Genomic DNA, 25,926 nt, shown 5'->3' with positions numbered 1-25,926 from the left:
TTCAAACATCAGGTACCCAGTAACATTGGGCATGTCATTCCTGATGCGAGCGCGCACACATGGCTGTGGTAAGCTCAGAACTAACTTCATTCTTCTCATTTGGAACAGTCACGTATGTGCTTGCATTAGGAGTGACATGCCCAATGTTACTGGGTACCTGATGTCTGAAGTATTGATGGCTTAGTGGACTAAAGCGTCGTTGAGTTTAGCTGGCTTCCCACGAGGCGGGCTGAAATATTAAGAGTTCGATCCCCAGCTTCTTGCGGTATTTGCTTAAAAACGCCTGTTTTGTGGATGCATTAATGTGTACTACTCGTGAAACAAGTAGGCCTACTCCAAACGGAAATACCTGTCACGAGCCCATAACACCCTGTGCCTTTCTCTCTCTCTCTCTCTCTCTCTCTCTCTCTCACACACACACACACACACACACACACACACACACACACACACACACACACACACACACACACACACACACACACACACGCACGCACAAAAAAAAAAAAACGCGACTCTACCCATACTAACCTATTTCTTGAAGGTGTGTACCCTTATTTGAAACTAAAACAAAATTAATGCAATGTGCTCCTAAACTTTAACGCCCAGTCTTATCCAAGATGAACACTGGGATAAAGCTAAAATTCCAGCTAGACACTGGAATAAAAGCTACACTAGAAGGCACCATTGCAATGGTGCCTTCTAGTGTAGCTTTTAGCGTTCATGATCCAAAGTTGAATGAAGCCTGGTCTTGGAATGTTCACACTCCACACCAGATTCGCCTAAAAATCATTCATTCTCACTGGTATAGCCCCATAGTACAGAATGTCAACGGTCATTTAGAATTTCGGGAAGGGCAGTGCTAGCCTCCTAGTAGTGAGAGCTGCTTATACAGGGAATTTCCTAATTGCTGTTTATATTTCTTTCCTGGTCATTCACCTCTACCCTCTGACGATTAATGTGCAAGAAAGGACTATGCTCTCGTCTGCTGCCCGTCCTTATCCACTGACGCCTATATAACCGCCAGTCTTCTTGCCTTTGCTCCAGATTCTCCTCCACCACGATGCTGTGAACACTTACTCCAAGGCTGAGGGACTGATTACCTCATCTTTTGTATATAGTTCTACAGCCTCCTATTATGTCCTAGAATCTGTATTGATAAAGCCACTGGATGGCGAAACGTCTACAATAAAGATATCCAGATGTTGCACATGTGTCTTAACTTTCTGACGATTAATATTGGAGTAGCCTGTCTGTCACCTGCTGCTAGATGAATTTTACGCTTCTGTGTTACTGTTTGCAGACGTGATACCAATGAGACGTAACGACCAGCGAGAACTGGGGGAGACTTCATAAACTGAGGAGACTGAAATATGGACAGGAAACAGAGCTGTTAAGACACATTCTGAATATTATACAATGAATAAACCATATGCAAAAAGGATCTTGACTACGAAATACTTTACGATATTTGAAGATTCATTTAAGATACACACCTTAGGCCCTGCTTAGGCCCACATTGGGCCTGAGCAGAACCCACTTCTGATCAAGTATAACAACGCAGAAAACGTTCAAAAATTCTTGATCAGTGGCGGAATTAAAAGGGACGAACTATAGACTAGATATTTTATTTAACTAGAAGAGAAGCATTAGATATATAATAGTCTAACAAAATACTGAGGATATTAGAGTAAATAGGACTGAGCTCCAGGGAAAGGAAACCAGTGAACACAGATGGCAGCTCAAGACGTAATGTGGTAAATGACACGTACTATATAAGAGGTACAAGGCAAACTGCCTTACATAGTTTCAAGAGTAGGTATAAGAGGGACCTGGAGGCTAGAAATCTGAAATATGGTAAAGGGATAGAGCTGTGGCTCCACCGCCTGCAAACAAGAGTACGTCTTAGAGAGTACAAACATGCTCGCGAAATGAAAGGAAACCCAGAATATGGAGGTCCAACGTATTGGAAATTTCTGAATGCCGTCTCATGAACTGCCATGTGGAAGAAATTTTAATGGTTTTCCCAGAGGATTACTAGTAAAGGTTCTCTCGCTCTACTTCTCCCCCCTCTTTCTCCCTCCAGCTGTATAGTCCTTGTGGCTTAGCGCTTCTTTTTGATTAATAATAATAATTTCTCCCTCCAGCTCTCTACTCTACCTCCTCTCCCTCCCTCCCTTTCCTTCCCTCTTTTCTTCACCCTCTCACACGCAAGCGGATCCTCCAGATCGTCATTAATTATATGTACGACATAAGTTGTAAATGGCAACTTGCATCTCTATGGCAAACTGATAATTTAAATCATCGTAAATATATCATTTGTGGAATAATATATGATCAGGCCATCAAGAGGCATGGTCTGGGGGCCAGGCCGTTACCGGGAGGTTACCTGGAGGTTATTCCGGGGATCAACGCCCCCGCGGCCCGGTCCACGACCAGGCCTCCCGATGGATCAGGGCCTGATCAACTAGGCTGTTACTGCTGGCCGCACGCAGTCCAACGTACGAGCCACAGCCCGGCTGATCCGGCACTGACTTTAGGTATCTATCCAGCTCTCTTGAAGGCAGCCAGGGGTTTATTGGCAATTCCCCTGATGCTTGATGGGAGGCTGTTGAACAGTTTTGGGCCCCGGACACTTATGGTGTTTTCCCTTAGTGTACCAATGGCGCCTCTACTTTTTATTGGGGGCATTTTGCATCGCCTGCCCAGTCTTTTACTTTCGTAGGGAGTGATTTCTGTGTGCAGATTTGGGACCATTCCTTCCAAGATTTTCCAAGTGTAGATTATGATATAGCTCTCCCTCCCGCCGTGGGGGCGGTGACCCCCGGAAATCAACTACAGGTACACAACAGACTAACAAGTGACAATTTCAAAGTTGTATAAACATCAGTGTTCAAATAATCCGAAAAACGCCTATATCTATGGACATTACGGCACCTGCGATTTCATATATCCTTATCAACTTGTCATTACACAATTGTAAGTAATCTGTAGATAAGGAAAGTGTAGAGAATATATCAGTATATGAAAACTTAACTTTTAGTCTAAAGTTAGTGTATTCACTGAAAGTCACTTTAGTAGCTAAGTAACTGAAATACACCAATGTTTTAATGGAATCTCGGGAAAAAAACTGCATTAAGTTTAGGTTACTATATGGGATAATTATTATTATAATCAAAAAACTATATGGGATAATTGTGTAAATAAAATTAACTGAAATGGAAATTTCACAATACCATTTTCTTCATAAAACAAAAAAGGTACAATACCGTGACTGGTACACTACTTTTTCTTCCTCTCTCGGTCCCGTTCCTGTCCCCCTCGCCTATATATTCTGGGACGACATGAAGCTAAAGCTTCATGTCGTCCCAGACCATCATGGAGCTGAACTCTTCTCCAGGCAAAGGGACTGATCACCTCAAACACTGTTTCTCCAAGGTTGATGGACTGATAACATAATCTTTATTTCACCACTACACCTGCTGAATCTGTATTTGACTGAAGAAGTACTGTGTAGGCGAAACATTTCATCAAAAAAGATACCAAACTGTTGCACGTGTCTTAATCATCAACTTGTCGGTATTTTATACCACCTTCAACATAACACACTTGTATTGGTGCCTGAAAAGACTGGGACAAAAGCATTTACACGAGAAGTGTTTCGAGAGTTTTCCCATTCTCGAAGCCTGGCCTGAGGCAGGGCTTCCCGTTGTCTGGTCGACTACGCTGTTGCTGTTGGCAGTCTGCCGGCCCCCACACAACTTGGTTGATCTGGCACACAGTGAAGGTAGTGACTTAGTTTTCTTTTGAAAATTCGTACACTTGTTTTAGTAATGTTTGTAATACCTACATTTTAATATTTTGAATAGCCTAGTCTAAACCAACAGACGTGCTTTTCTCTCCTATCTTTCACTGGATCTATTTACACTTCCATATATCTCGCTGGTACGTTATAGTAATGCGCAGATTTGGGACTAGGCCCTCCAGTATCTACTAAGTGTATTACCCTATGCCCCTCTTAGTTTAATATGTTTATTATGCACCCATACCCATCCTGTGGGCGGCAGTCAGAAGATTAGAGGTACATAATGGGTCCAGGGACTGGACCCCAAAATTATGATAGCTGAACTAGTTACAAAGGTAATGAACTCCAGGTAGATCTGGTCACAATCATGACAAGCAGGATCTCAACACACATTTGAATAGTCATCACTAGCATTTTCTCTAGTTTTGAAAGTTCTCGTTATCCTCAGTCACTTCATTAGTGGCACACAATATTGATGAATAAGATGCATATGTAAGAATGGTACCCAATAAGTCATGTACCCAATAAGTCATGGGTATTTAAATGCTGAAACATTTCGCCTGCATAGCAGCCTTCTTCGAAGGTGATTTTTAATACCGGACACGGGAGAAATGGAGATACCCAAATGTTGTATGTCTTATTCTTCAGCTTGTTCCATGAATAATACTTATCTAACATAGCAACACAATGGTATCTTGGTACAGGAAATGTCTGTAAGTCTGTTGTTAAACACCTGTTTGGGAAGACCTACCTCCACTAGGGACTTAACTCTCCTGTTAGGTCTCGGCCACTACATCTCACTTCCATCTCCAGTATGCAAGGCTCTGTCAGAGCTGAAGTGTTTAGCACCTCAAAATTACCCAAACATTTCCACTATCACTTCTGTATTAGACTGAAGCCTACTGCACAGGTAAAATATTTAAATAGTTACCCAAATGATACATATGTCTTAGTCATTTGTCGTACTCGTGGCTGTTGTATGTTCGACGTTGTTGTGCGAAAACCGCTTTTTCGCACTTATGTTCATCTTTGTATCATCCGCCACTCTTCCTTCTATATTTCTCCATATAAAGTCATGCTGTCTGTCATTTTCAAGTTTCCTTGATTCACGCGTTTATACATTGTTTCACATAGTCTGGAACCCTGGGTGCTCTGTAATGATGTGCATCTCTCTTGGTGATAGCACAGTACCTACATTCATTAGCTAAACTACTATTTTTGATGGCGTATTGATAACTACTTGCTCTTCCATATGCAGATCCCTTTAACATACTACCTACGCCACTCAGTGTAGTCTATAGTTTTGTGTGTCTGAATTTACTTCAGCTGTTTACTTGTCTGTCGATTATCCTTCCTAAGCTTATTCTGTGTATTATCGAAACTAAGCGCTAAACCACCAGGGTCATACAGCGCTGTAATTCTGTAGAATCCTTGTACCCTGCAAATTTTGAAAATGATCTGTAAGAAATTAGTGATTACGTAAATTTGTCACTTGTAGTTGTCTGAAAAAAAAGTGGAATTGATATCTCTAAACAAGTAACTGTTCCTTTTGTATTAGTCTTAACACGTCTGATGATGATTTTATGGTTACATATATATATATACATATACACACATATACAGTATATACACACACATATATATACACATATACACATATATATACACACATACATATATAAATATATAAATATATATTGAACTCTGAGGACATCTAAGGATATGACTATATATTTTGAAGCTGCTCTTGCAGCATATCTGGTTAATGGATTGAGTAACAGCAAACAGTATGATCCAAATGAATAATAAGGAATCAAACTCTAGTTTAACATGAACCTCGGAATAGTGTTTTTCTCAGTTCTGGTCCGATAGTCCTAATAATGGTATATGTACCTAAAGGTTTAAAACTATATTCACCACCGACGTGATTACAGAAAAGGGTTGGCAGTATAATTAACTGTGCAGATATAGTTGCCAGATACAGTAAAAACAATTATTTTACTACACTTACTGAGATGTTACGATTTCTACTACCATAGACAGGGAAGGGCTGAGAACTTTTGGTATCCTTAATGACAAGTACCGATATTCTTCTAAAGTTAGGTAACTAACTTTCTCTAGTCCTTATAACGCTAAATTTTACACTTAGATAATTTTCATGCTATGAATGTAACATAACATTTAACTTACTGCACATGGAATTGCCTGATTTTCTCTTAAGAGCTTTTGTCTGAATTGTCCCCCATTTTCACTTTTTCGTTACATCCTAATAGCCTTATTTATTGTAAATGCTAATGATTAAGAGGTAACAATTAGTCTTTCAAATATATCCATAAAATTACGGGACCACTTTTTCGATTACCTTTTATGTACCAAATACCAAGCCCTTATAACCATTATATTAAGAATTTATGGAACTAAAGGAAATCAACTACCACCCAGTTATTAAAAACGTCCACTTAATTTTATATAAACTGCAAAATTTAAAATTGCTGCATCAAAACTGTTCCTCGAATTTTTAGTAGTGTATTTAAAAAGCTTTTTCTGACTTTCATGTTGGCAAACGTTTAGTCTGATATGTTTTACGTTTTCATTAACATTCTCGGTCAATAACAATGCCACATTATTTAGATATTACATTGATAAAGAAGAGCTTACCATACCACGGGTGGGGATAGAACCCGCGATCAGAGTCTCTCAAAACTCCTGACCGTCGCGTTAGCCACTGGACCAGCTAGCCACGCTAGCTGGAGATTCGTCTGTAAAAACTTGGATTTGTGGTCACAGTGGTGCCTATGCTAACCTTCCTATGGTGTAGGAATATACCTAGTTGGACGAATCTTAGTGGCTAGCTGGTCCAGCGGCTAACGCGACGGTCTGGAGTTTTGAGACTCTGATCGCGGGTTCTATCCCCACCCGTGGTATGGTTTGTTTGCAATCGTGTCATTACGATTTCGTGAGTCAAGAAGAACTTATATTTTAAGAAGCTTTTAAGTTTACTAAAGCTGTTTTCCTCTCTCAACAATCACAGGTATTGTTGCTCGTGATTGTTGATCAGCGCTATCCATAAGTTAGCGAACCTAATGTGACGCTCAGTTCTAGTGCTGTACCGTAAAAGTTTTATTGAAGAATTTAGGTAATTTGTTAATAAATGGGAGACTATAACTGGCTAGTCAATGGTCTAAGTCGGACTGAAACGTCGTCATAATTTGCCTATGTGCGGGTTATTTGTGTATTTCTCCAGTCACGGTATTATGCCTTTTATTCTTCAAAGTTTTGATGGACTTTTATCACAAACTTCAGTGCCATTAGTGTCTGAATTATCTCCATCTGTAAGGTTTACATCTGTCATTTCACATTTATTATTATTATTATAATCAAGGGGGAAGCGCTAAACCCGGAGGATTATACAGCGCCTGGGGGGGGGGATGTGGAAGGCATTCAGGCTTAATTCGGGGAACTGGAGCACAGATCCAATTCCCTAAATCAAGAGCCCCTCACCAACATCAAGGAACCTTCCTTGAGGGGTGTCATTTCACAACATTAGCAATTTATTCCATTCTAGCAACTTGTCAATATCAAATAGAAAGACCAGGATTGTTGAAGCTCTGTTTATTCAGAATGTGACTACAGAGAGATGGAAGTTAACCAGGATGTCGTTGAATGACATTAATCTTTAATGTTCCGAACCGATGAGAACATTGTCACTGCCTCTGAATATCAACAGACGTTTCTTGCGCCACAGCGTCTTAGCAAATTCTGGTTTCAACACCCAGTTCCTTGACATTCTCTGGAGTCAACTTTCGCTCTCCCAAACCCTTTAGACTATCATTATTCAGTTATATACTCTGTATGATTGTAACAGTTACTAGCAAAAATTTCATAGTACTAGATTGCATAGTCTTGCTTACGGTATTTATGTAGTGTAGATTGTACCATATAACTAGTATAGCTAAGAATAAAAAAATCGCAAGGCTGGTTGGATGCTATTGATGCCTCGCGTATCACTGTAGGATCAGGTAACTTGTGTGCTTACTAGCACGTCATGGATTTCAAAAATTTGGTATCTCGGTGGTTGTAAATATTGTCCAGCATCACGAGTATGTGATGCAACGTGGTTTAACAATGCTGAAACGGTTGTCCTCTTCAAAAGGGGATCCGTGGCACGGTGAAGAGGCTTTTGGTCTGAGGACTTGAACCTTTTGGTTTCCTTCCTCAGACCGAACCTAATTACCCCCCCAATCCCCCCTTCCTTATCCCATCCTCCCTCGCCTATTCATCCTCCCATCGCCTACCCTTACCACGTCGGATCCACTCGGTCCCAAACCTAGACGCCCAAGACCATTACCTGATGATAATTCTTCGTTTCCTTCTCATTCTTCTCAGACACGACCGGCATGTCATGCACTCCCTTCACACGCTGTTTCAAAATGCACAACGGACTAAATTTTTTACTCTACGACTGACTTCCTTTTCTGCCTATCTTTCCCACCATAGTATTGGCAAGGCGCTCCTACGCCATGTTGGTAGAGATGTATCCTTTCGTGCTCTCAAGAGCGGTACACGCATCATCACTGTCCAGAATGCTAACCAAGCTCACGATCTTTCTCTCCTTACAACTATCGATATTGGAAAAGCACCAGTCCCTCAATTCTTGTAGTGATACTGTCATTCTGCCCCATTTTGATCCTCGTACTACTCCTCTTGCATCGATCTCCCGGTCTGCTCTTCCTAGATTGTACCAGAGTTCACCTGGTCTGACCTGCCGGACTTGCATGACAGCGATCATTTTCCAATCCTTATTTCTCTTTCGTATTCGTCACCTCGTCGTACCCCACGCTGGCAATTTGACCGAGCAAATTGGGACCTTTACTAGCATCTAACTGCTTTTAGTGAGGTTCCTCCTTCGTCCATGATTGATGAGGTTTTACACCTCTACCTCGGTTTTAACCACAGCTTCACATTCTATACCCCAAACCTCGGGCAGGTATTCTCAGAAGTGCGTGCCTTGGTCTCCTGCTTGTGCTCGGGCAGTACGTTTGAAACATGCCGCCTGTGATACTCCAATACTGAAACTATGGATAGTGCCAAAACACAAGCATTCACATTGCTAAACTCACAAACTAGTATTTAGTCACTTAGCCATAATACCAACTTACCTCACAATTTTGTAATATTTTAAACTTTAGATTTAATTTAAGTCTGCCCGAAATGCCTAGCCATGCTAGGTGTTCTAGTGGTACACTCTAATTATTATTTTACTACATGTAAACCACACAATAACCAAATTCTGTAAACTCAGCATTGTAATCCTTATAGAGAATAAACTTTGAATTGAATTGAAAAAGAACCAGAGAGACTTCTTGATTTTAAGCAGAAGAGAGCAGTCGCTCGCCTTGTCATCCGTTACTCTAAACGCACTTGCTGGCGGGATTGTTTCTACCCTCACTTGCGCTTCCTCTGAGTACAGTCTGGAAAAAAGTACAGAAACGGAGTGGTAAATACTCTCCCGACCCAGCTCCTGTTCTTCGGGTTGTGGGTGTTGATATCGCACTCTTGATGTTGCCACCGAAATTGGTAATCATCTTGTCCGTATCTCTCAGGGGCTTCATCTAAGCCCCTTGTTTCATTCCTCAAAGTCTGCCAGAGAGTTAGAGCCCTTAAACTTTTCTTCTATCAGAGAAGAATCTTGTGTGACTTTTACACTTCTGGAACGGGAGGCAACACTCAGCTTGTCGGTTATCGGCAGCTGGGCCTGACGGCATTCATATTCGTATGCTACAGCATTTACATCTGTCAGCCCTTGCAGTCCTCTTACGACTCTTCAATCTTATTTGGTCACAAGTTCTTTCCTATCTGTGGAAATCTGCCATTGTTCTCCCTTTGCGCAAACCGACATGACATGACACCTTCCACTATCGTCCCATTGCTCTCACCAGTGCAGTTTGCAAGGTGATGGAACGTCTGGTAAACAGACGTTTGATGTGGTATTTTGAGACACTAGTCTCTCCACTAGTCAAGATGGCTTTTGCAAGGGCTATTCTACAACTGACTCCTTACTATGCTTAGATGGGCATGTCCGTAATGCCTTTGCCAATAACCATTCAATTTTCGCCATCTTTTTGGACCCTGAGAGGGCATATGACACATCTTGGAGGTATATCATCTTGGCCCAGGCCCACTCCTTAGGCCTCTGAGGCAATCTACCATTTTTCCTTAAAAACGTCTTAAATGAAAGACTTCCATGTTCGGGTTAATAATGTGCTTTCCCAGACTTTGTCCAAGCTGAAGGTGTCCCCCAGGGGTGTGTTCTGAGCACAACACTTTCTCCTGGCTATTAATGATCTGGCCTCTGTTGTACACAAATAACCCACTCATAGAGAGGAGCTTACGGCGACGTTTCGGTCCGACTTGGACCATTTACAAAGTTACACTAACGAGAAGTAGAGCAGGAAGGGTATATATAGACATGAAGTGGTAGTGGTGGAAGGAGTAGTGAGGATGTGAGGAGGAGCCAGTCAAATACTAAGAAAGGAGAGCACTGCAAGGGAGCTAGGTGCCCACAGAGGGGTAAGAGCAAGAACACAGTGGGGGGGGGATAAAAAAAAATAATGAAGGAACAAAAACACAAGGTGGAAGAAAGACGACCCAGAGGAGAAAAAGGAAAGAGGAAGAAGAAAAAGGAATCAGGTTAGGTCACAGGTGTTCTGAAGTTTGGAGCATTTTACAATGTAGTGGGAAAGGAAGGCATCTACAGAGACGAAGCCAGGACTAAGATTCATACAAGGAAAGTTGTGTATTAGGGAGGATTCAACCAGACGGCGACTGCTGAAGTTGGAATATTTGGTCATCACTCTGTTGATGATTTCGCTATAGCTTGTGCAGGTACTGACTGCCACCTCGTTGTAGTTTCTCTCCAGCATGCAGACAACCGTGCTTCCAACTGGGCCACCACTCGTGGCCAAGTTACTTTCACAAGACGATCAGTTGTCTCTGATCCTCCGTTGTACCTAAAGGGTTTGTGTATCCCAGAACGTCAGGTTTCTCGGCTTTGACCGTAGGTTATCCTGGAAACCTCACATTACGTCTCTGAAGGCTGAACCTTCTTAAAACACTCGCTCATCTTTCATGGGGGACTGATTGTAGAACTCTGACTATATTTAGCCCTAATTTCAGCGAAGCTCGATTATGGTGACCAGATCTATTAGGCAGCCTCTCCTGCTACTCTAGCCTTAATCCCATCCATCACCAGGGATTACATTTATGCCTCGGCATTTTTAGCTGTTCACCAGTTGTGTGTCTATGCAAAAGCGAATATTCCATCCTTGTCTGATTGCCGTGATGCTCATTATTATAATAAAAAAGAAGCGCTAAACCATAAAAGCTATACAGCGCTGCAGGGCAGGAAGGAAGCAAGGGTATCAGGTGGCAAAAGGGAGAGGGATGAGTAGTAGGTTACGGAGAACAGCGGGGCAGTGGATAGTGAAAGGGTAGAGGGCAGCAAGAGATTGAGGTAGAAAGGGCTGAGGGGAGTGCGAAAGGTATCAGTTTGTGGAGTAAATCAGTCGTTGTCAAGAAGTCAATGAGAGAGTCAGGATTAGAGGAGGATCCATCAGCAAGAAGGGAAGGTAAAGAGGGAGTAGTAGAGCAGAGATGACGTTGGAGGTAAATTCTGCGTGCTCATTGATAGAGAGGGCAGTCTAACAGAATGTGGCTAATCGATACTGGAACTTGACACTTCTCAGAGAGGAACAGGGTGCGCCTCCATGAGATACCCATGAGTAAGACGAGTGTGGCCAATGTGAAGGTGGGAGAGAGTAGTCTCCCAACCTTGGCACTGATGACAAGACGGCCAGTAACCTATACTGAATGAAATTTGTTAACGAGTAGTTGACCAACGTTGTTGCCAATGGGTGTAAAGGTGGGTAGCTATTACAGCAAAATAGTCCGGAAATGGAACACCTAAATGAAACTGGTAGGTCATGTACTGCTCACCACCCATCAGTGTGTGCCTGTTTATTGCCTCTGTCAACATGACCAGGGACCCAACAAACAACAATATCTTTATGCTTGGTAGAGACGTGATGCTCACTGCCGCCTTCGCTATTATGTTCGCTCTCGTGACCTCCACAATCCTTCCATATATAGGATAGTCACTGATGTTAGACATTTTGTTCATTGCCCCTGCTTACTCCGTCCCTTTTCTCTTTACCCACTTTTGCTTGTCTTCCCTTCAGTTGCCACCTTTCTCTGTTCATGTAGCATCTCACTTTTCCCTACCCCCTTGGGAAGTTCCAGCTGTTCGTGTCTGTTCTTTCGCACTGCCATGCACGAAAGCCCAACTGCCTACGGTAGTTTCCCCGCTCTTTTTATCGGCCACTTCTGCTATCATTCTCGTGCTGTCGCAGTGTACATTGATTGTTCTAAGTCTTCTGATGGCGTCGGATTCACAGCAGTGTTTCCAGTGTCCTGCAAGGGCATTTATCCTCAGTTAGCATTTTTACAGCTGAATTGTATGCCATTCTTGTAGCACTTATCCGTATTGCATCTATGCACATGTCACCATTTGTGGTAGTCTCAGACTCCCTTAGTGCTTTACAGGCTATACATAAATCTGATACACCTCACCCCTTAGTTCTTCGTATCCAACTTTGGTTATGCCGTATCTCTACCAAGCACAAAGATGTATTTTGTTGGGTCCCTGCTCATGTTGACGTACAGGGCAATGAACAGGCAGACACTGCTGCACGGTCAGCAGTACATGACCCAGTTTCATATAGAGGTGTTCCATTCATGGACTATTTTGCTGTAATTGCTACCCACCTTCGCACCCGTTGGCAACAACGTTGGTCTGATCTGCTCCATAACAAACTTCATTCTATTAAACCGAGTATAGATTTCTGGCCATTTTCTTGTCATCAATGTAGAGGTTGGGAGACTACTCTCTCCTGTCTTCGCATCGGCCACACTCGTCTTACTCATGGGTATCTCGTGGAGAAGTTCCCTGTTCTGTGAAAACTGTCAGGTTCCACTATCTCTTAGCCACATTCTGTTGGACTGCCCACTATCAACGAGCATGCAGAATTTACCTCTGTTGTCTCCGCTGTGCTGCCCTTTCTTTACATTTCTTTCTTGCTGATGGACCCTCATTTTATCCAGACACTGACTTTTTGACAGCAACTGATTTACTAAACAAACTCGGATGATGCCTCTAGCACTTCTGTCCTTTCTACCTCAATCTCTTGCTACCCTCTACCCCTGCACTATCCACTGCCCTGCTGTACTCCATTACCTAATAATCGTCCCTCTCCCTCTTGCTACCCAATACCCTTGCATCCTTCCCCGCCCTGCTGCGTTGTATAACCCTTGTGGTTTAGCGCTTCTTTTTATAATATAAACTAAAAACAATGAGTCATGCTGCATTTTTCTTAAATGTTTGAAATCATTCGTTGAAGCAGAAATGCACTGTACAGTGAAAATCGTATAGCACCATATTTACGAATTAAGTCAGGTGGTACTATACAAAAAAAAAAAATATAAATCAGTGATGTTTTTTGCACTCTTGAAGGTCAGGTACCGGGGCAGCTGTATGCCCCATAATTCGGCCTAGAGCACAGATCTGACTTGACCAAAGATTTCTTTATTACGCAGCAAATTTTTGTTTTATACTACAGTTTATGGAATATTTAAGCATCTAAACTTGGCACAGACCTAAAGAGAGCTTTATATTCTACGTAATTATCTGTACATTTAGTACACCAGTACAGACTTAGCACTTTTTATTATAAAAATAACCATACCAGTGTTAAAGAAACCATACCACGGGCGGTGTTAGAACTCGCAATCAGCCTCAAAACTCCAGACCGTAGCGTTAGCCACTGGGCCAACTGGCCACAATAAGATTCATCCAACTACGAAGGTTACCATAGGCACCACTGGCCACAAACGCAAGTTTTTACAGACGAATCTCCAGCTAGCGTGGCCATGACGAACTCTAGGTCGAGTCCCCTCAAAGCCGTCAACATGACCCACGAAATCATAATGACACGATCGCGCACAAACCACACCACGGGCGGGGCTAAAACCCGCGATCACTCTCTCAAAACTCCAGACTATCGCATTAGCCATTCTCTGATTGTGGGTTCTAACCCCGCCCGTGGTATGGTTTGTTTGCAATCGTGTCATTACGATTTCGCGAGTCATATCAGTCTTCACATGTGGTAAAAGGCACTAAGAATTTCGGCAGGTTTTCCTGGGATGTCATGGGGAAATTATAATCATGGTGAAGCGCTAAATCCGTAGGGTTCTAGGGAAAAAAAGTGCGTGCAGAAATTTAATACTGCCATAGAGACCCAAGTAGTCGAGGACCATTATAATGAAATCAACAGAATGAAATGTTAGTGAAAAGTATGAAGAGCGTGTGTTGCTGCAGCACATCTTTGAGTGCTATTGCAGCAGGACTTGCAGTATGACTGCAACTGGAATTACAAGTGTAAAATTGTTGAAAACCATTAAAATCTGGAGGAAAAATAAGCTTTGAAAACCAAGGTTCAAATGTTTGTATATAAAACATTGCAAAATATTGTACACGATCGTCTTTTCAGTATGATACTGACGTATTCAATGAATTCATTTCAGCATTTGGTTCCCCTTAAGGGAGGTTCCTTGATGCTGGTGAGGGGCTCTTGATCTAGGGAATTGGATCTGTGCTCCAGTTCCCCACATGAGCTGTACAATCCTATGGGTTTAGCGTTCCCCCCATGATTATAATAATACTCAGCATTTGGTTAAACATAATCTAACAATTCTTGCTTCAGGTCAGGGGTTGCTAAAGAATTTTTATATAAAAGATGTGGAGGAAAAGGTATGCAATCTGGAGACTAGGAAAAACCTGCCCTGAAGCCGAGTTATTGTTTACAGGCTGAAGATTGTGGAGGCTTCAGCCACTCTTGGTACCACCACTACTTGTTTATTCTTACATTTAATAGTTTAATTATAGTTTTTTAAAAGATATTCATTGTGGCATCTGGTGCTTGCTGAAGCATTAATTGTTACAGTATATTTTGCTAAGTGATGTACGTAATTCTTTCACTTGCATGTAGCAGGGAATTGGTGCCAAGTTGTTCATGCTGTCAGTAAAATACGGGTGGGTAGGTGTATTTCCCTAGTTGTGGTTGCAGGGGTTGATTCGTAGCTCCTGCCCCCTCCGCTGGTAGTTACTAAACCCCACTCTCCCTTTCCCACGAGCTTTATCGAACCTCTTCTTAAAGATATGTATAGATCCCGCCTCCACTTCATCACACTCCAGCTTGTTTCACTTCCTGACCACTCTGAAGAAATACTTCCTAACATCCCCGTGACCCATCAGTTTTCAACTACCAGCTGAGCTGTATGATCCTTGTAGGTTTAGCGTTTCTTTTGAATTATAATAACTATCAGCTGTGACCCCTTGTTGCTGTGTCCCATCTCTGAAACTTTCTGTTCCTATCTACGTTGTCAGTTCCTCTCAGTATTTTGTATGTAGTTACGTCCCCTCCTGTCTTCCAGTGTCGTCAGGTTGATTTCCCTTATTATAATCAAGGGGGAAGCGCTAAACCCAGAGGATTATACAGCGCCTGGGAGGGGGGGGGGTGTGGAAGGCATTCAGGCTTAATTCGGGGAACTGGAGCACAGATCCAATTCCCTAAATCAAGAGCCCCTCACCAACATCAAGGAACCTTCCTTGAGGGGTGATTTCCCTTAACCTCTCCTCGTGGGGTATACCCCTTAGCTCCGAAACCAGTCTTGCTTCAAACCATTGCACTCTAATTTCTTGACATGTTTTACCAAGTGTAGGTTCCATACTGATGCTGCATCCTCCAATACAGGCCTGACGTACAGTGTCTCGAATGGCTCCTTACTTAGATGTCGAAACGCTATTGTTAGGTTTGCCAGACGCCCATGTGCTGCAGCAGTTATTTGGTTGATATGACCAGTATGATGGTCGCCCGAAGATCCTTTTCCTTGAGTGAGTTTTGCAGCCTTTGACCTAGGCTGTACGCCGTCTGCGGTCTTTGTCCTTTCCCAAACTTCATGACTGTACTTGCTCGAGGTTAAACTCCAGGAGCCATTTGTCTGAACAGGCTTGCAGCCTGTTCAGATCTTGTAGGCCTATCTGATCCTCGTCCATTTGTATTATTCTCATTAGCTTTACATAGTAAACAGGGACACCCCTGAATGTATATTAATGCGATGCTACCTAAAGCTTGAGTTTGGGGGTGTTTCAACAGCATAAGTAAAATAATTTCATATGCCAATAGATCTGTTGATATCAATTAGATGCGGTTTCTGGGCTGATTACTGCGTTTCCTTAATATTCTATAATTTGCTTTCTGTAAACCTCTGACGTCCCCAGAAGGGTGTGATGGGGAAAGGAAGGTGTGGATAAGTGGTGGTTCTGTCTCTGATATGGGCTGCCATTGTAACCCTTTGCCTTGCCTCAGAGAATTTCTCCTCCTACGCGTTGCTGTCTTGCAACATTGCATAGCTCTTGACAGAGTGCGAAAGATCTAGAGCTAAAAGATTTCCATCCCCATAAAATTATATATAAATTTGCATAATGTCACTAGTGAATTAATTCATTTTCATATTCTAGGTATGTAGTATAGTAGTGGTAAGGAAAAGAAACACCTTAGTAATTGGTTTACCAACTCATTGCCTTACCTAAAGGCAGGTCACCACTAGCTAGGTGACCAGTGTTAACTCGTGGGGAAACTACACTCTGCAGTCTGTTGGTCTCGAAACATGACTGGGGTTGGAGGTCTTTCATGAACATCTACAAACTCATGTGCACACTCATTTTAACACTACATTCAGTTAGTGTATGGCTGGTCGTGTCTGTTCCTACTACAGAACTTTAGTTTGTGCTCATGATTTTGCGTAGTTTTGTTCCTGACATGCTGTCAGGCAGTCCCTGAGCAGAGAGGTTCATATAAGCCAATCTCCTTTCAGACTTGGACTGGTTACTCCTTACACTATTAATCTGCACTGAATATAGGAGTCTTAAGCACTTGATAGCCGTGCTTCTGACTTTGCTAGTTACTTCTAAGTGTTTATTTCCACAGAGGTCAAGAATGTCCCAAATCTTTGATAGTCAAGCTTCTGTCTGTTATTCTGGCAGTTCCCGTAAGGGAGGTTCCTTGACGCTGGTGAGGGGCTCTTTATCTAGAGAATTGGATTTGTGCTCCAGTTCCCTGAATTGAGCCTGAATGCCTTCCACTCTCCCATATGCGCTGTATAATCCTACGTGTTTAGTGCTCCCCCATGATTATAATAATTATAATATTCTGACACTTGTTAATCAGCACAGAGGGTATGTCTTAAGCCATTGATATTCCAATGTCTGACCTACCTTGGTAATATAACTGCAGTCTATACCTAGACAGTTGTGAATGCACAATCTTTAGATTCCCATGTACATTAACACATGTAAGATTTTTTTTAAGTTTTGTCCATTTCATGTTTGCCTTACATTAATGGTAATATGTTGAAATGATTCTCAAGACACAGGCTTTACGTTCTTTTTATGCACACCATTAACGGGCCCCTTGTCGGGTGAGGAGACGGGCTCCTTGTGCAACAGGGAAAGGGTTTATAACAGTATTATTCAGGACATCAGTTGGTCATTATGACAAGCTACTTCGACAACGCGAGAATAGTGTACTGTATTTACATTTAGATGTAAAAAAAAACAAAGTAAACTTTTAAAATATCAAAACATGAAAAATGATTTGTAAATGTAAAATTATGCAACTTTTGTAGCGAAATCTGAAAACCTAAAAAAATAAAAGCAGGCATTAACAAACCTTAATTATCCACCCTTACCGCGGAGAGTTCCTTCTAAACCATTAAGGCCAAAAATAAAGGATTAGAATACCAGGGTATGGTGGGTATTACAGGGACTGTTTCATCTTAATAATGCTAGGAAACCCATACCATAAGTTTTGTGAATTTTGACACAAATCTGTTTACAATGCTGTAATTATATACAGTAAACCACTGATAAAACTGTCTTGAAAATGGGCAAAATCCACTGGATAATTTGTACCTTACTTTTAGCTCATTTACTTTCAATGTTCATTGAAGTATCTGTAAATTGTGCACAGTACTATATTAATTATACAATAGAATACTTTAATGGTTTCATCAGCCCATACAGAGGAGAGCTGTGAAGAATAGAAGGAGTTTGAGGTACTCAGTCCCTCAGCCTTGAGTCGATGTGATCAGTCCAATCTTGAAAAGAATACATCATATGTGCGAAGAAGTGGCTTATATACTGTAGGCAGAGGTGCAGCAGTCGTAGGTGGTGTCACATTTTAAAAATCCAAAGTGGAAGTAGGTCAAGCAAAGCGAAGAATTCCCTGTATTAAAATCCCAAGTTGTTGCTGTGTCTGACAGAAATGTAGATGAATGGTTCAGAGAACCGACAAGTTTATAAATTACACATATGCAACACTTGGGTATCTTGAATGAGGAAACGTTTCGCCACACAGTGGCTTCATCAGTCCATACAAAGGAGTTTGAGGTATTCTTTTCAATATTGGAGTGATTACATAGACTCAAGGGTGAGGGACTGATTACCTCAAACCACTCCTGTTCTTCACCATTCTCCTTTGTATGACTGATGAAGCCACTGTGGCGAAAAGTTTCCTTGCATACCCAAGTGTTTCACCTGTCTAATTTATAAATAATTTTGTATTTCGTAACATGTATTTGAATGTACTAATATCAAAATGGTTATGAAATATAATGCATTAAAGACTATTGTATTCCATGCAAACAGTTTAAATATTGATGCAACACCTGCAGATAAAACTATCCAGCTATATAAAAGGTAATATTTAGAATCTTCTGCTAGTAAATTGAATACAATATTCTGCTAGTAAATTATATACAGTATTAGGTTTCATGTATACGGCAAGCTTTAAGTTACGTTACACAAATAACCCGCACATGGGAGAGAGGAGCTTACGGCGACGTTTCGGTCCGACTTGGACCATTTACAAACTTCAGAACACCCGACACTTGATGCTTTTTCACCCCTCCTTCCCATTTCCTCTTTCTCCTTGGGGTTTTCTTTTTTCTGCCTTGGGTTTATGGTCCATTACTATTATCCCCATCCCCCCCGTGTTCTTGTTCCTACCCTTTGTGGGCCCCTAGCTTCCTTGCAGTGCTCCTCTTTCTTAGTCTTTGATTCCACCACCATCACTATCACTGCTTCTACCACCTTTACCACTACTATCCTTCTTTTCCTACTACCTGTCTTGTCCCGTCCCTGTCTGCTGGCCTATATATACTCCCTCATTCTCTCCAAACACATCATCGTAAGACACAGTCGCTTCTCACCTCAAGAAGTGTTCCTTCGATCCCCGTCGGGGAAGGGAACCTATAGTCATCGTACCAGCGCCTGACTTACTCCTTCATGATGCTTGCAAACTGTGTGAGGATCAAACCCAACAGTGGAGTAATAAATGACTACTAAACTTGCCCTTGCTGCCGCTGTAAAGACTTGCCTACAAGTTAAATTTACAGTCATCCACTCGACGAAAGACTCGTTCATCGTCGTCTGTACTGACGATTATGAAGCCACAAAGCTGATCGCCGACACTTCTATGAAAACCCTCAGAGACCGACAGTTCACCATCTCCCCTTCACCTTTTTTGCTGGCTAAACGTTCCGTTTTCGTCAAACGGCTGGACAAACTCGTCACTTCTTTATCGACTGAGGATATCAAGACCTCTATCGAGGAACAAAATACCTGGGCGTCGATTGAACTTATCACCAAAATCCCCAACGCCTCTACAATGATCAAGCTAACCTTCTCCAACATCGAGATGGCTACTAGAGCACTGTCAGACGGCCTAGCTATCTCCTACTATCATATCCATCCAAGTCACATAGAACCCGAACGTTTCGCCCACATCTCGCCATGCTGGACCTGCTACTCCTATCACCACTCAACGCCTGACTGTCCTCTGAAAGGGAAGAAGTACTGCACAAACTGCGGTAAAGACGGCCATGACTTCAAGGAATGTTCTACTACCACTACCTCTCCTACCTGCCTCAACTGCAAGGGTACTCACCACACCCTTGCAGCAAAATGCCCTCTACGTAAAGAAGTCCTGTCTAAGAAAATCATTGAAGAAACCAAGAACAACCCTAAATCGCCAACATACGCCGCCATTGCAAAAATTCAATCAGATATCACCGAACTCCTTCAAGCTACACAACAATCGTCTCCACCCAGCCAGTCCCTCTCTGCTCTTCCTGACGCTGCTCCATCCAAGGTGCTATACTGTATGATGTATGCACACCTCACTAATGCTGCATACCCTGGCTCTTTCAACACAACAATCAATGAACTGTTTCGCCTAAACAACATGCCAAACTTCAACTTTCCAGACTCGCCACCATCACAAGACCTCAAGCTAATTCCAGACATTGCTAACTTCACCTCAACCCCTGGTCCTACTCGTATCTCTGACCAAGACTACTCCAGAACCAACACCACCGTCTACTGCCACCTCTCACCACCCACCACCAGCCCAACAAATCAAGACCGACCAATACTCCCTGCCTCCTCTCAACACAGTCACAGAAGACGAAATAGTACCAGAACATTATGAACCCTCGGACAACGACGAAGTAGTAGTCGAAGAAGAAACCATAGGCAACCGTTACCTAAGCCAAGCCTTTAATGGGTCTCTAACCTTCTACACCACCCCCAACCTCCCAACCGAAATGAGCGCAGCTATGCTCCACTTAATGAAAGAAGGAGCAGTTAAGTACACCTGCACCAAACCTCACCAAATTCCTTTTGAAAACGCACTATCTTACCTCGTGGCGAATCTAAACTGCTCCAACCTCAGAATGCAACTATTCCACATGTCCAAGAGAGACTTCAAAAGACTCAAGAGTGGCTCCATCACCAGCGAAGTGTAGCCAAACGTCACCTAGAATCATTGATAAAGCCACTGGTTGGCGAAACGTCTACAATAAAGATATCCAGATGTTGCACATGTCTTAACTTTCACACCCTTCACAACACCTGACGTTCAAACCAGCTCTTCACCTCAGCCTGAAGCATATCAGTCGGCGAGCACTGTCTGCAGTCTGCTCTCTCAATGTCCTCAACATGCCCTCTCTACACTGCCTCGCAGTGCCACGCAGCTGGGTTTAGCCCTGGCTCTTTCATCTACAACTCAAGACCTTCATCGTCTGCCCACACTTCCCCACTCACCCACCGGAGTCGCAACAGAAGAGCCTGCTGTGTGTTCTCAATGTCTGTCCCACGATCGACTTAGCTGCTGGGTTAAGCCCTGGCTCTATTTCTACAACTAAGAACACTCCTCTCCAGCACTATTCTTCGTCTGTCCCGTCTTCCCCGCTCATCCCATTTGGGATCTTACCTGAACTTTCGTTCGTTCCTTTTTGTTAGTGTGACTTTGTAAATGGTCCAAGTCGGATCAAGACGTCGTCGTAAGCTCCTCTCTATGTGCGGGTTGTGTATGAAATGGTTTTTTTTTACTTCATTAAGAATTTTCCAGTAGTGGCAGGCCAGTTTTTGGTTTACAGTAATCATACTAAATTTGTTAATCTTAAAATAGGTATATATAATGGAATATGCGATGTAGAGAAATGCTAGGCTTAACTCAGGACGTGTAGTGGTCGAAGCCATGACAGGAGAGTCCTGAAAGTCGCAGGCCAGTGTGTTAACCACTGGACCAGCTGATTCCAATAGGATTCATCCAACTACAGTATGTATATTTCTATACACCATAAAGAAGTCAGCATGGGCACCCAGTAAGAGTCAAATTTAAGACTTTTCAATGGTATATGTAGGCTAGAATAGCATGGTAAGAGAAATACCTGGGCTATGGTGATGCAGTCAACTTAATAGAAGAAATATTTGTAGAGATTATTATACAGCTTTCAGTAGAAGTATTTAACATTTCCTGTATAACGATTGTGGGCTTAGCGCTTAGTTCTGATTACCAAATCATAATTCATTAAAGATTACTTTGAGTAATCGATAATTTTTTTTATTTTCCTGGCAATTTATCCAATCTTTCATTCTGACGCCCCTTAACAAATTCTTAGTTATATGAAGGTAATTTCTGGAGATTTAACTTCATACACTTGTCCTTTTTAAATTCGGCTTTAAGTTCTCAATTCAAACAATTTTCATGCTATTCAAACATATTCTTGATATATAATAGTACTTAATAGATGTTTTGTCAGCTTGTGTACATCACAATTAAAACTACTGACGTTTTAACTGCGTTTTGGGTCGATTTGGTAGAGGGAACGAGTGATAAGGCTTCGGAGGCTTCGTTCCCTTATTTTGGGTTATTGGTGCAGAAGCAGGGTGTTTAAGCTCCCAGGCCCAGAGGGCCATGCCCGCGAGGGACAAGAGTGGAACTGTTGACTCTAGGATGCTTGGTCAAGTGAGAGCAAGGCAGGCCTGGGTATGCCCACCCAGAGACCTGCCCTCTGGTGGAAACTAGCCATGTAGGCTTACTGTCTACACTTAAAAATGTAACATCCTCATCCATCTTTCAGAGTGCAGGCACTGTACCTCCCACTAAAAGAACTAAGAGCCCAGCTACCTGTAGAAGCAAGCTGGGGCCAAGGGAAAGATATGTACATGGAAAAAGGATTACAGTACATAACACATCTACATTTTTCTAAAAATATGAAGTTTGTCTACAGGACGGAAGTTAACCACATTGAAATATGGCCGGTGTTAAAAAAAATTATGGAAGTATGACTAAATTGTGGGGTAATGTACAAGTACATTCATTAACGTATATATGGGTTTATAGTTATAACTCATTGTTTCAACCTTCATTTAGCGAGTGTTTAAAAATATATTCATGATGCTCGATAATTCTATAACTTAAAAATAATTCTGGTAAATAATCATAGCCTTTGTGGTAATATGAGAGACTGATGCCTAGTCTTCTGTGGCAGGACAACCTCTCTCTCCACTTTATAAAACTCCTACTGCATCAAATTGAATCAGTTTTCTAAATTATATAGTTACACTATCTGGAGGATTTTTTCTATATACAAGTAGCATGAAAACGCCATGCATCATGCAGCTCCCGGTCCCCAGTGACGTTTATCTCCCAAAATTTGTTGTAGGTACATATTCTTTACTACATTTTTTAATGTTTAGTAATATTTCAGTACTGTATTAATTTAAACGAGTCAGGTCTATCAGAAAGGCTAGGCATACCCGCTCCTTACCCACATCCATTAGTTTTTGTATTTTGAATACATAAATTTTCATATGAAAATTTATTTTCAGATATTTTTCCTGTTAGTAATATAGTAGATAAGGCGTAGACATATCCCATTCAGCTTCCACACACTGCTCATACTTTCTCGGTACATCATATCGTTATTACAATGCTGCATTTTCAGTATGTCATTCCTAACTGAAAAATGTGTGGTAAATGGGAAGTAGGAACTTGCCACTCCCTGGCAACACTTGTATTTCCTCAGAACACTTTCTTGTACATGCATTTCTCAGAGACCGCAACATGGCTTTGTTAATTTTCACATACTTGTTATTGAGAAACTAGATGCACATAAAAAAAAAAGCACAATACACGAATAACCTGCACACAGAATGGTACAAATCCGACAAACTTCATAACATTTTTCTTCTATGTGCGGGTTATTTCTGTAATTCTAAGTGTACAAAATACATTTAACTGTACAGACTTTCTATATTTTTCAAGTACTTTAAATAATCTAATCTCCAAGATTACTTTTACAAAAAGGCTGTATTTTACGTTAATTCTATTCAGGCCATATATTTAACAACGGGGTGTGTGTGTGTGTGTGTGTGTATATATATATATATATATATATATATATATATATATATATATATATATATATATATATATATATATATATATATATATATATATAAAATTTTTTTTTTCAACAAACCGGCCGTATCCCACCAAGGCAGGGTGGCCCAAAAAGAAAAATTTAAGTTTCTTTTTAAATTTAGTAATTTATACAATAGAAGGGGTTACTAGCCCCTTGCCCCCGGCACTTCAGTCGCCTCATACAACACGCATGGCTTACGGAGGAAGAATTCTGTTCCACTTCCCCTTGGAGATAGGAAATAAACAAAAACTAGAAAGAAAATAGAAAACCCAGAGGGGTATGTATATATATGCTTGCCCATGTATGTGTAGTGTGACCTAAGTGTTAGTAGAAGTAGCAAGACGTACCTGAAATCTTGCATGTCTGAGACAGAAAAAAAGACACCAGCAATCCTACCATCATGTAAAGCAATTACAGGCTTTCGTTTGCCACTCGCTTGGCAGGACGGTAGTACCTCCCTGGGCGGTTACTGTTTACCAACCTATTTCCTAATTATATAATATATATATATATATATATATATATATATATATATATAAATTATTTTTAGTAAAGGCTGTTTTTTAATAAACGATCATACTTTTAGTAGTTATATTTTTTGTAATTGGATGTTAACTAATAGAAAGTGAAGTGATTTAGTAAACGACAGATTTAGTGACATCCTTACTATATCTTGCAGTTTTAAGGGTAATATTGCACTTCGCACGTTTTACTACCCACACATGAAAGAAAACACTAGGGAAATGGAAAGCATCGAACACAAACTGATAAGTGTCTAGAAGCAAGAGAAAACATCCTTCAGGCATCCAATGTCAGTTTCGACACCCTCTGTTTTTCTTACACATCCGTTAGAGCAGTTTTAATATGGTACAGAGAACTTTGAAAATAACTTCAGTTAGTAATTGTAGTTTCTCCCTAAATGCATAACCTGTAGAGGTGGACGTAACATCGCAATAAAATGTACATCTCCCTGCTGATAATTTTTGATAGTTAAAAAAGATTCATGACATGACAAAGTATTTCAAAGATAAAATTGAGTGGTGTTTAAGGTGTATTGGCTAATGTAATTTTGTATTTCAAATATATGTAAGCAGTTGAAATATTAAAATACACGTTTGTTAAAAAGATACTTAAAATAGATTTGGCTATATTTAATGTTTGTATGTTTCAAATGAATTTTATTATAAAAATAAATTTTCAAATTTTAAATACATTGGAAATGTACTATGTTTAAATATATAGAAATATATTAAAATAAATTTGTAATGTCAAGATATATTTCCTATGCTGCAGTATTATATCTGAAATATTAAGCTATATTTCCTTGAAAAATATATATCTAAAGCTGAAGTATTTTAGAATGTATTTATAGTCAATGGTTGAAACTTGACTTATGAAAAAAAAAATCAGAAAAATATCTAACATCTGATATTAAAATGTGTGTATTTGAAATATCATATACTTTTTAAATAAATGAATTAAACTATATTGAAACCTCGAAAATGAGAAACATTGAATCTGAGTGAAATATATTGAAACATAATAGGGAACAGGTGGGGTTTTGCACCCCTGGGGGAGTGTCCCAAAACTCCAGACCACTGGTCTGGAGTTTGACCAATGGCATTAGCGCAACAGCAGCTTCATTAATATAGCATTAGTACCAGTATTAGCAGAATTAAAACAGCATAACAAAGCAATAGCTGTAGTATCAGTACCAACCCAGGAGTATTAGCACAGTAGCAGTCACAATGTTTATAGGAAATAAGTGCAATCTGAAACTAAGGAATTCAATTATCTATGAAATTAGGTCTGGATTTGCCACTTAATGATTATAATAATGAAAATAAGTATTCAGTAGTAATTAGGGACACGTAACTATAAACATGACTATTTAAACATGTAGATGAATACGAACCGTGCAATCCACTTTCCTGCAATTGTTACACGTGGATACTGAAGCTTTCTATAATTTTGTTACACTAGTACAATGTTGTGTTAACCACAATGACATTTTGACAGGCACAGACCAGCGGCTTCAGTCAGGTCTCAGTCTAGGCCTAACAAATGAAAAACAAATTCTCAAACAATTTGCAAGCAAAAATGGAAGTGAATGATTAAAAAACATACTCGTTTATTTTCGTGAGGTAAAGGTGAAAGACAAGTATTGTATGTAA

At 40.9% G+C, this 25,926-nt stretch overlaps 1 long non-coding RNA gene across 3 annotated transcripts in view; it reads left to right on the top strand.

Annotated features, from left to right (window-relative positions):
* The window catches only part of LOC128698808 (uncharacterized), a 77,985-nt gene that overhangs the window by 36,062 nt on the left and 15,997 nt on the right, over positions 1 to 25,926 (top strand). The window contains exon 3 of one of the 3 annotated variants that reach the window (XR_008408513.2): positions 1,304 to 1,442. The exons of 1 other annotated variant lie outside the window; for it this stretch is intronic. This is a non-coding gene — a long non-coding RNA (uncharacterized lncRNA). Of the gene's footprint in view, positions 1 to 1,047; positions 1,130 to 1,303; positions 1,443 to 25,926 lie in introns of those variants that run through there. One more of the 3 variants, XR_008408514.2, reaches the window with a different exon arrangement.

Source organism: Cherax quadricarinatus, unplaced genomic scaffold, assembly GCF_038502225.1.
Source record: "Cherax quadricarinatus isolate ZL_2023a unplaced genomic scaffold, ASM3850222v1 Contig87, whole genome shotgun sequence".
NCBI lineage: Eukaryota > Metazoa > Arthropoda > Malacostraca > Decapoda > Parastacidae > Cherax > Cherax quadricarinatus.
Note: the sequence above shows the minus strand (reverse complement) of the source record. Positions and strands in the feature narration are given on the sequence as shown.